This window comes from Elgaria multicarinata, chromosome 5 (assembly GCF_023053635.1).
Source record: "Elgaria multicarinata webbii isolate HBS135686 ecotype San Diego chromosome 5, rElgMul1.1.pri, whole genome shotgun sequence".
In the NCBI taxonomy this organism is placed as follows: Eukaryota; Metazoa; Chordata; class Lepidosauria; order Squamata; family Anguidae; genus Elgaria; species Elgaria multicarinata.
In genome coordinates this window covers 27,043,065-27,052,689 of record NC_086175.1, presented here as the reverse complement: position 1 = coordinate 27,052,689, position 9,625 = coordinate 27,043,065, and positions in this window count along the sequence as shown.

The window sequence follows — 9,625 nt, the reverse complement described above, 5'->3', positions numbered from 1 at the left end:
CATCTTGCTGGAGTACAGAGTTGCCCAAATATGAAGGAGATACAACTGCCTGACTTTGCAGAAGGAAGTATTACTTTCTTGTTTGGGTACATTTAAGGTCATTAGATGTGGAAAAAAATAGTTTATAGTGTAAATATGCAATTTGCAGAAAGATATAATTTGCTGACAACAAAAAGATCAGGCTAATTGCTTGTAGAAGATTGTTGGCCCACATAACAGGTGACCCACTTTCTCTCTCTCTCTCTCTCTCGCACAGACATTAACCTTACATTCTCCCTCCCGTCACCACTGCTTGTGCAAATGTCTCCTGCACAAAGGAAGCCAAATAACTTGCTTTATAATTCATGACTGCTTTGTGTGTTTAATATTTTTCACTTTCAGCTATAGAGGAAGACAGTAAGAATCAAGCCACTGAACTGGAAAATCAGAAGGCTTACTTGGAGTATAATCTTACTGCCCAGTGTGGCTTTTATTAGCAACTTGCAATTGTAAAAACCATTACAATGTGATTGATGTTGCATAGGGGGAAGCATTTGATGACCATCAAAGAAAAAGTCACAGATCTTCATAGCTGGATTCTGATATCTCATATCTATGATATAAGCTTATAACCTGGAAATGTATTGACAACAGGTATAGTGTGTACCTGTTCAGTGATTCACATTAGTTGTGGGTGTTTCTCTCTCTCTCTCTCTCTCTCTCATCTCATCTCATCTTATCCCCCCCACTCTTTAAACTGAAGATGAAAACAAAATAGAATAATGATACACTAGAAAATTGTCACTGAAAGCAATTAGTAAATTGTGGTGAGTGAACTGACTTTGCTCTAAAACGTAATTTGCTTTCCTAATTATACATCCAATGTTAAAAATGTCGATGAAAGCTCTCTGATATTGTAAGTGTTCAAATTATCTTTAGCGCATGTGCATCACATCATGGGAACTCTGGTTTATTTTTACTTACATAAATAGACAATTTGCTTAATTTGTGCAAATATTGGCCACAATTTGCACAAATTACATGAATTGTGCCTGTGATTCACACAAATGTCTATTTTCATAAATAAATTTTTAAAAGACAGAAAATCTGCCAGCTTCATGAACTTCCTGGCACAAGTAAGAATTGTGTCTGGGGGGCTGAGCCAATGAAAGTTCATTGAATTTGACCTCCTAACTGGATCCCTTTGACATCCCTTTCACAAAGTGCTGGATCCATAATTTATTTCATGTAATTAGACTAGCTGTGTTCAAGATAACATTGGAGAATGATTTTCTATGATTCACTAGGCAGATTTGACCTCCTTGCCACAGGAGTTAAGAGATAAGACAACCACATATTAATCAGACAACATTGGCCTCATCTACACCAAGCAGGAGATTGCACTATGAAAGCAGTATGAAAACAGTATGTAAAAGGCAGGAGCCACACTACTCCTTTATAGCGCTATTGAAGTGCACTGACAACTGTTGGGGCCCATTGACATATGCCACTTTCACACCGCTTTGATACAGGTATATCCTGCTTGGTGTGGCTCCTGCCTCTTATACACCACTTTCATAGTGCAATATCCTGCTTGGTGTAGATTAGGCCTCAGAGTCTTGTGTAAACCCTGTGCTGATCTCCAGTAAAGTATACTAACTTTCCTGCTTCAGGCTGTCCATATACATCCTTCATAATGGGCTAGAGTTAGAGAAAGAAAGAACTCTACCCATTGGGATTTGCTATTGAAACAGAAGGAATATAGAAGGGATTGGAAATGGAGAGAGGGTGCACTTCAGAGAGAAATGAGAGACCTGGTACTGGAAGATTTCAGTTGAGAACTTTTCATATATATTTATTTAGCATTAAATGATTGGCAATAATATTAGTTTTGCTTTGTATACTGAAATCTATGCTGAGTCTTCGGAAAAGGGTGGCATTGAGCAGGGGGTTGGACTCGATGGCCTTATAGGCCCCTTCCAACTCTATGATTCTATGAAAAGTAATTGGTGTAAAAACCAATTGACACTGTATTTTCAACAAAAGGGAGAGGCAATTATCCTATTTAATTTTCATACAAAGCTTTGAGATGAAGGAAGGGGTGGGAAAGAGACAAATGGAGTCAACACTTCCCTTTCATTCTAGCACCAATTATGCAATTCAGTTCTCTTCGAGTGCTTGTTGGATCCTTCTTTCAAGGGTCCATTTCACCAGAGTACCAGAATGTGGCTTTCTTTACACATCCAGATCTCCTGGGGTTTCCTCTGCCTCTTCCGCTCCATGTCATTTCTTTGTCCTAGACAAAAGCTTTTGAAACACAAGCCATAACAAATGAAGTTTAAAAAATAACTCAAATGATTGGTTTCAAAATGTATCCTCTGTGTATAAGGCCCACTAGCTGAGTTGAGATGTTTTCAGCGCTGGTCAGGGCAAGCTAATGTGATTTGAGGATAACTGACACATTTACACAAAAAGAATGCTGAACAATATTACTAGCTGATGCTGGACAATTTTGGAATTGGGAGAGTTTGAAATAAAATCTCCCAGTTCAGCAATCGCAGACTCGTTACAAGTCAAGCCTAAGTTCCTGTCAAAGTTTTATTTCATTTTATTTTTACTGGGGGTTGGGTGGGGGAATTCTGCCAGCCATTCCTCTCGGATAGCCCCCATCTTGATGGCCTCGGGTCTGTGCCCTGAGGCCCTGGGCTCCCAAATTGGCACTCCTTCCCAGGATCTGTATGGGAAGGAGCATGAATTCGGAGTTGTCACAGCCACCGCTTTCAAAACCATGGAGAGGGGAGGAATGGAGCAGCCGGCTCTCCTCCCTCTGAGCTCACTCTGGCTGCTCTATTCCTCTCCCCACTTTTTTATTTTTAATCTGTAGATGTGAAGGTTCACATCTACAGATTAAAAATAAAAAAGGGGGAGAGGAACAGGGCAGCCAGAGTGAGCTCAGAGGGAGGAGAGCCGGCTGCCCCGTACATCCCCCCTCCCTGGTGCTTGTCCTGGCAGTGGCAGCTGACTTCCAGCTGCCCCGTTCATCTCCTCCCACCCCCCATTTCTTTAAAATGTATTTATTTATTTATTTACAGTGTGGAGCCCAGAGCTCCCTGTCCGCCCCCTTCCAACACCCCCTTTGAATTTTGTCTCATTTTTTCTTATAAAGGCTCCACAGAGGTGCGGAGCGTGGCTCCAAGTTTTAAAAGTCAGGTTAAGTACCCAACTTTTTTAGCACGGAGCTTTGGGGCTTTGCCCTTGGCTCCCTTTGGAGTGGCGGCTGCATCATGTAGATCACCTGCCACCACTCCAACGCTACCCCAGGGTAAAGCCCCCGTGTAGACGAGCCCCTAGTTAGCCCCTCTCTCCCCAAGGAATCTCACCCTTCTGAAGGAGTGGGAACTGGTGATAATGATGGCTGACTGATAACAAAGGAGGCCTTAAGTACTGGATGCTCCCAAGCACACTGGGGAAGTTGGGAACATGTTTTCCTCTTCGAATACCTGAGGGTTGAAGTTACACAGTCTCCTATTTCCACTATCTCAGTGGGAATTCCTGTGCACCTTGGAAGGAAAAGTAGTGTCCAGGTCTCTCCTGTCACTAGTTCCTGCCCTGTGTGTACACCGCAACCCTATATACATATCAAGGCGTAAGACCATAGAGCTAAACAGGGCCTACTTCTGAGTAGATACATTTAGGACTGTAACATAATTTTGCTTGAGACGGGAGATGGAATTAGTATTTCTGAGCTCTCTTGTTCCCCTTTTATTCTTGTCTTTCTTAGTATTATCTCCCTACTTACCTTACTGAAAACAAAAGGTGGATTTTCTATCATTCCACAGAGGCCAAGGATTGTAACAACAGAGATATAATTGAATTATTAGAAGACTTTTCTTTGTTCTACATTTAGTTACAAACCCTATCTGTCATTTGTAGCCACACCTGGAAATAATGAGGGGAGACACCAAATATTGGGTTAAGCAAGGCTATAGTGTAAATAAATTTACAACAACAGGAGATCTGTGGCAGATTGAACTGCTAGGGCATTTTTTTTTATGGGGGGAGGTAATATGTCTCCCCTCACTGACTAAACAAATGGCAAGTCTGACCTGGCCCTAAGTCCAGAGACATGTCTCTGTCCCCTCCACCATACCTTTTTGGTGTTGAGAGAGGTCTCCCTGAGTCACAACGCCTCCAGCACCAAGTCTCTGATGGTGTGACTTAGGCAAGCAGCAAAGAGATTCCTTTCCTGGTTTCCAAGTCCCAGCCCAGACTGGCAAATCATTTTCTCAGTACCTCAAAGAGCTCAGCCGTTACTAAGCCCTCCATTTTCTTCCCACACTGCCCAACATTGTGACTGGATGTTCTGGGACACCCACTTACTACAGACAAAACAGAAGGAAATGCAACACCAAATAAGAAGATGAAAGTGGATATCAGTTTGCATAAAAAATTGCAAATTTATAGGTACAGTATAAATAACACCAGCTCCTTCTTCCCCTTTAATCCAGTCCTGGCAACTTACCCAGTCTACTGGGTAAATGAGAGTAAGACACTCCTGGGATCCCAGGCAGGAGGCACACAGCTAAATTCATTAATGAACAGCTGCAGCTGCCAGCAAAAGCCACACTGGAGGGAACCACCCACTGCTATGTGCTAGAAGGATAAAAAGACTTTCTCCCAATAACATAGGGGGGCTGTGGTGAGAGAGGAAGAAGCTGACTGAGGATATGCAAAAGAAGGAGTAGGGAATCTACCAGGTAGGCCCAATGTCAGCATTCTGGAAGTGGCTCCCATCCGGAAACTCCCAACTTGGGGAAAACCAGACTATTCCTTCTTTGTACCAAAGGTTCCCACTGGATGTGAAGCCGCTGGATTAAAAAGGACCCAGGAAGAGAGTTGTCTTCTGTGTGTTTGTCAGTGTTTTCATTTGGACTCCTGATAAATCCAAACTAAAGCATGAGGTGCCCCAGTGATGAAGCATCTGAGCCCCAGTAACAAAGTGTTAGCAAAAAAAGCAAGTTAAGAAACTGTGTGAGTTTAGCTACAAAGCAAGGAAGTTAGGACAGGCAACTTTCCACTTTCTACAACTCATTATATATATCTGGGAACTATCTGGAACCAATGGACACAAACTGGACACAAGCAAAGCAAATCTGCCAAGTGGGCAGATAGTTTTTGTAACCCTATATTTCAGGCACATATCTTCCTCAGTAAAGCTGGGGATGAACTAGACATTACTTTCTTTCAAGTATATACTTTTAGGATCAAGACACTGGTTATCCTTGGGAAGGTTCACATAGTATAGGAGAGTCTTAGAGGAAAGCATAAGAGCTCATACTCTGATCTGGAATGAAAAATATCTCCCCATGATGTCATGATATGATACATCTTTTTAAAAATCCTTTTGGGCTTGAAGTTCTATTCTACTATCATTCTCTGTGCTTATTGGTTGTATGAAAGCTTAAGGGATTTCACTAAGGTGGACATAAATGTGAATTTTGAAATTTGTATGTTTTTATTGCCATGACAATTAGTATCTGAAAATCCCACTTGTAAAGAGTTTACCTTTGTTACATTATTCTCTTAGGCCTATAGTTACACTAAGTCTTGTGCTTAAGCATTTTACTAAGTTATAAATTAAAGTCTTATAGATCTTTTGTTCCTTTGTGTGTTTTTAACTTGGTGCACATGATCTCCTGTGAGCCTTCTTCAAAAGGATGCATTTTCCCATTTAAAAAATGATAATATTCATTATGGTTGTTCAGTGCTTGCTTTTATTTCCCTTGCTGGCAGAATTTGCAACATTAGTCAGGTATAACTTCCTCTCTCATTGTTGCTTTCCTGAAACTATATCCAGTAGTAACTCATTAATGCTCTTATTGATTTCAAATTGATGGACTCCATTGATTTTCTTCCCCCATGAAACTACCTATGTCACTTGTATTGCATTCATAAGTGTAACAAAAATCAATAGAAAGGAAGTTTTCAGATGAAAATGAATTGGGCAAGGAGGCTTACAAAGAAGTAATGGGGCCATTCTTTCCTATCAGTGGTTGTTTCTGAGATTTAACATGTTGGCAAAGCAATAAAAAATCACCCTGGGGCTGTTCCGTGACTATTTTTTATCATTATCATTAAGGCTTTTAATATCCAATGTGATTAATATTTTTTATCTTTCTGGCAACAACTCTCTAAAATAAATCACCATTATGATTATAGGTTCATAGGTGGGAACCTAAAAAAAAGTTAGAGTCAAAGACCTTTGCAAGACTATCCATTAATTGCTTAGTAGATCTAAATGGCTAAGGGTGCAATCCTGTGCATGTTCAGATAGAAAAAATGTCCCCTTTTCTGTCTAAAACATGCATAGAATTGCATTCTATGTCTTCAGATCTGTTTGTCTCAGGTCTAACAGTTGCTTCACTGACTATACTGTTAGACCTTAATATTTGTTTGGTGGGGGTGGGGAAAACGTCTAGAAGGGAAAAAAAGGCTGCCAATAATTCAATTATGTCTCTGTTGTTACAGTCTTTGGCCTCTGTGGAATTATATAAAACCCAGCATTTGTTTTCAACAAGTTAAGTAAGAAGATAATGCTAAGCAATATAAGTCCAGACACCTAATTGGATATATATATATATTATAGAAAAAGCAAAATTAAAAATGATTTTCCTTCCAGTTCACCTCATTTTTAGATTGTGTTTTCTTTCTTTTTCCTTCCCCACCAGCATCAGTAGTTTATTCAGATTTGTATAAGAATAAAACAGAACAATATCAGAACGCCTTCAAAGATCTCAAACAAGGCTTCCTCATGCCTGCCCTCCCACCTGTGCAGTACAATGATAGGCTGGCTGTATAATGGACTGAGCAGGAATATTTGCCCTTTATCAAATTGGCATAGGATGGCAGGGGAATTGGCATTTAGTATGGGTTGTGAATGGATGCTTGTTAAATAGGCCAGGCCATTTTAGGGCAGTCCTCTATTTGAAGGTGTCCTCTATTTGTAGGAATGTCCAGTCCATGTTGAGTTTGAAGATAAAAATCCCTAAGGAGGGACAACAAGGGCCTTCAATTTCCCCAGGCAATTGGCACATGGGCAGTTGATTGAGCAGGCATACAAGTCACCCTCTTCCCCAATATGATATGATTGTATTTCCATCTAAATTATAGCCGTTATTTCTAAATGTGCATAAGAACATAAGAAGTGCCCTGATGCTGAATCAGACTGAGGGTCCATCCAGTCCAGCACTCTGTTCGCACAGAGGCCAACCAGCCCTCGACCAGGAGACCAACAAGCAGGACGTGGTGCAACAGCATCCTCCCCCCCCCCCATGTTTCCCAGCAACTTGGCCACCTTGTGTCTAAGGTAAGTGCAAGAACCCCATAGACCATCCATCAGAATTTCACCCAAAAAAACTCTTTTTTGATCCCCCCACCAAAAGTAATTTCATTAGGGATGATAAAAAAAAAAAAACCCTACAGAAATTGGCAAAGTTCTGTATATTCAAGGCAAAAGAAAGACGAATATTCAAGACAAAAGGAACTTGAGATTGAAATCATTCGAATGTGAGAGAAACTGAAATGGATGGAGGACTCTATCCAAGCCCAGGGCTTTGAGCGGTTTGCTCTTAAAAGACTGTGTTATGGCCACCATTAATGCAACAGGGGGAAGTGTGCAATTTCTGGAGCTTCCATTGTGTGCAGTCTGGAGATTCCAGAAATTGTGCTGTTCCCCTCACTGAGTCAATATAAGCTGTAAAGGCCCCATTGATGCAGTGGGGGGAAGCATGCAATTTTGCCAGTGGGGGTGGATGGCTGCCATGGGCTCTTCAGGCCTAGCCTCAGAAGAAGCTCATGTGGCCCAATAAGTGGGGTCAGGTGGAGGCAGCGTTTGTCCTATGGGGTAGATGCAGGTGACTTCGCCCACTGTACTTGAACTACAGAAACTACCGGTAACTCTAACTCTTTTGTCACTTACTCTCCACCTGCCTTTAACAGTCTCTAACAGACTTCTCCTCAACTGTTTTATACTCCCTGGCCAATCATGTTCCTTATGGAACTTCTAACTGCCAGTCATCTTCGTTGAGACACCTGACCAGGGCAGGATCTACACTACTGCTTTAAAGTGCTTTATAACAGTTATAAAGCGCTTTAACTGCTTTAAAGCGCTATAAAACTGTTATAAAGCGCTTTAAAGCAGTAGTGTAGATCCTGCTCAGGTGTAACTACATACTTCAAAGGCCTCTGCTTCAAATATCACAACATTCTAAATGAAAAAGAAAAAAAGGAGAAGAGTAAATTACACATAAACTTCAGTAAAGGCAGACCAAGGGCTTTGCTAGATGTGCCGGCTTACGCCGGCAGGGAGGCGGGGCTGAGGCGCGCTAATGTTAGCACGCCTCCCCTACACTTCCAGACGGCGGAGCCGCAAGGAGGACGGAAGCCCTGCGGCGTCCGCCATTTTTTGTTTGTTTGTTTGTTTAATGGGGCCGGGTGGCCCGAAGACACCGGGAAGGTAAGGGTTTTTTAAAAAAAATCGGGGGGGGGAGGATGGCAGGGTGGGTGGCAAGGGGGGGCAGGTGCGCTCGTATGAGCGCTGTGCCCATCGGCCCGGGGGTGGGGGGGAAAGAGAGGGGAGGGGGGAGGATGGCAGGGCGGGTGACAGAGGGAGCGCCGCCGCCACCGCTCCCAAGCAGGCGAGTGGCGCTTGCCCGGGCAATGCCTGGGCAAGCGCCGCTCGCCTGCTTGCAAGTGGCGGCGGCGATGCGCGGCGCTCCCTCTGTCACCCGCCCTGCCATCCTCCCCCCTCCCCTCTCTTTCCCCCCCACCCCCGGGCCGATGGGCACAGCGCTCATACGAGCGCTGTGCCAGGCCGGTCCGCGGCTTTTCGCGGCTCCTCGCGAGTAAGCGAGGAGCCGCGAAAAGCTGCGGAAGTCTCCACACTTCCCCCAGCCCCGGCCTGAGGCCGGAGCTGGGGAACAAGCGCACCATAAGTGCATTCGCTTATGGCGCATTGGAGGTGGCCTCAGCGTGGCCTGCCTCCGGATTCCCGTGTGTGTCATCTGGACACACAGCCGGGAAACCGGGTCAGAAGGCGCGCTAAGGTCTCGTCTAGGAAGGCCCCAAATATCCAACTATAAGTCTATTTGTAAATGCTGCCTATATACCACTCTTTAAAATGTTGCTAGTGTTGTTAGGTCTTCAATCCATTTCATTATAAGCAGTGAGCTTTTATCTTTCCAGTGTTGTAGTCTTTTAGCAGTCAACCTTAAGCCTCACCAAGGCAACCACCCCTGTTTAAAGTGTCACAAACCGTAACAAAGCTAGGCCTCTGGCCTACTCAGATACAGTATAGTCTCACAGAGGTTCACAAAGTATTTTACATATGGAGTGGTATATAAATATTGTAAATAAATAAAAATAAATAATATTCCGCCATTGCGGTAGAATTTCTTTCTAAAAGGTTAAATTATGAAGCAAAAAATAATCTGCAGTATATCAAGTCCTCAGCTGGTTGTCAGTCCAAAAGCCATTCTCACCAATATTACACTAAGGGATGGGGCCTCCTTAAGCTCATAAGGATGTTGTCCCTCAATCAGGGATGTAAAGGCCCACTTCCCTAGCCCGTTAATAGCCAATCAAACAC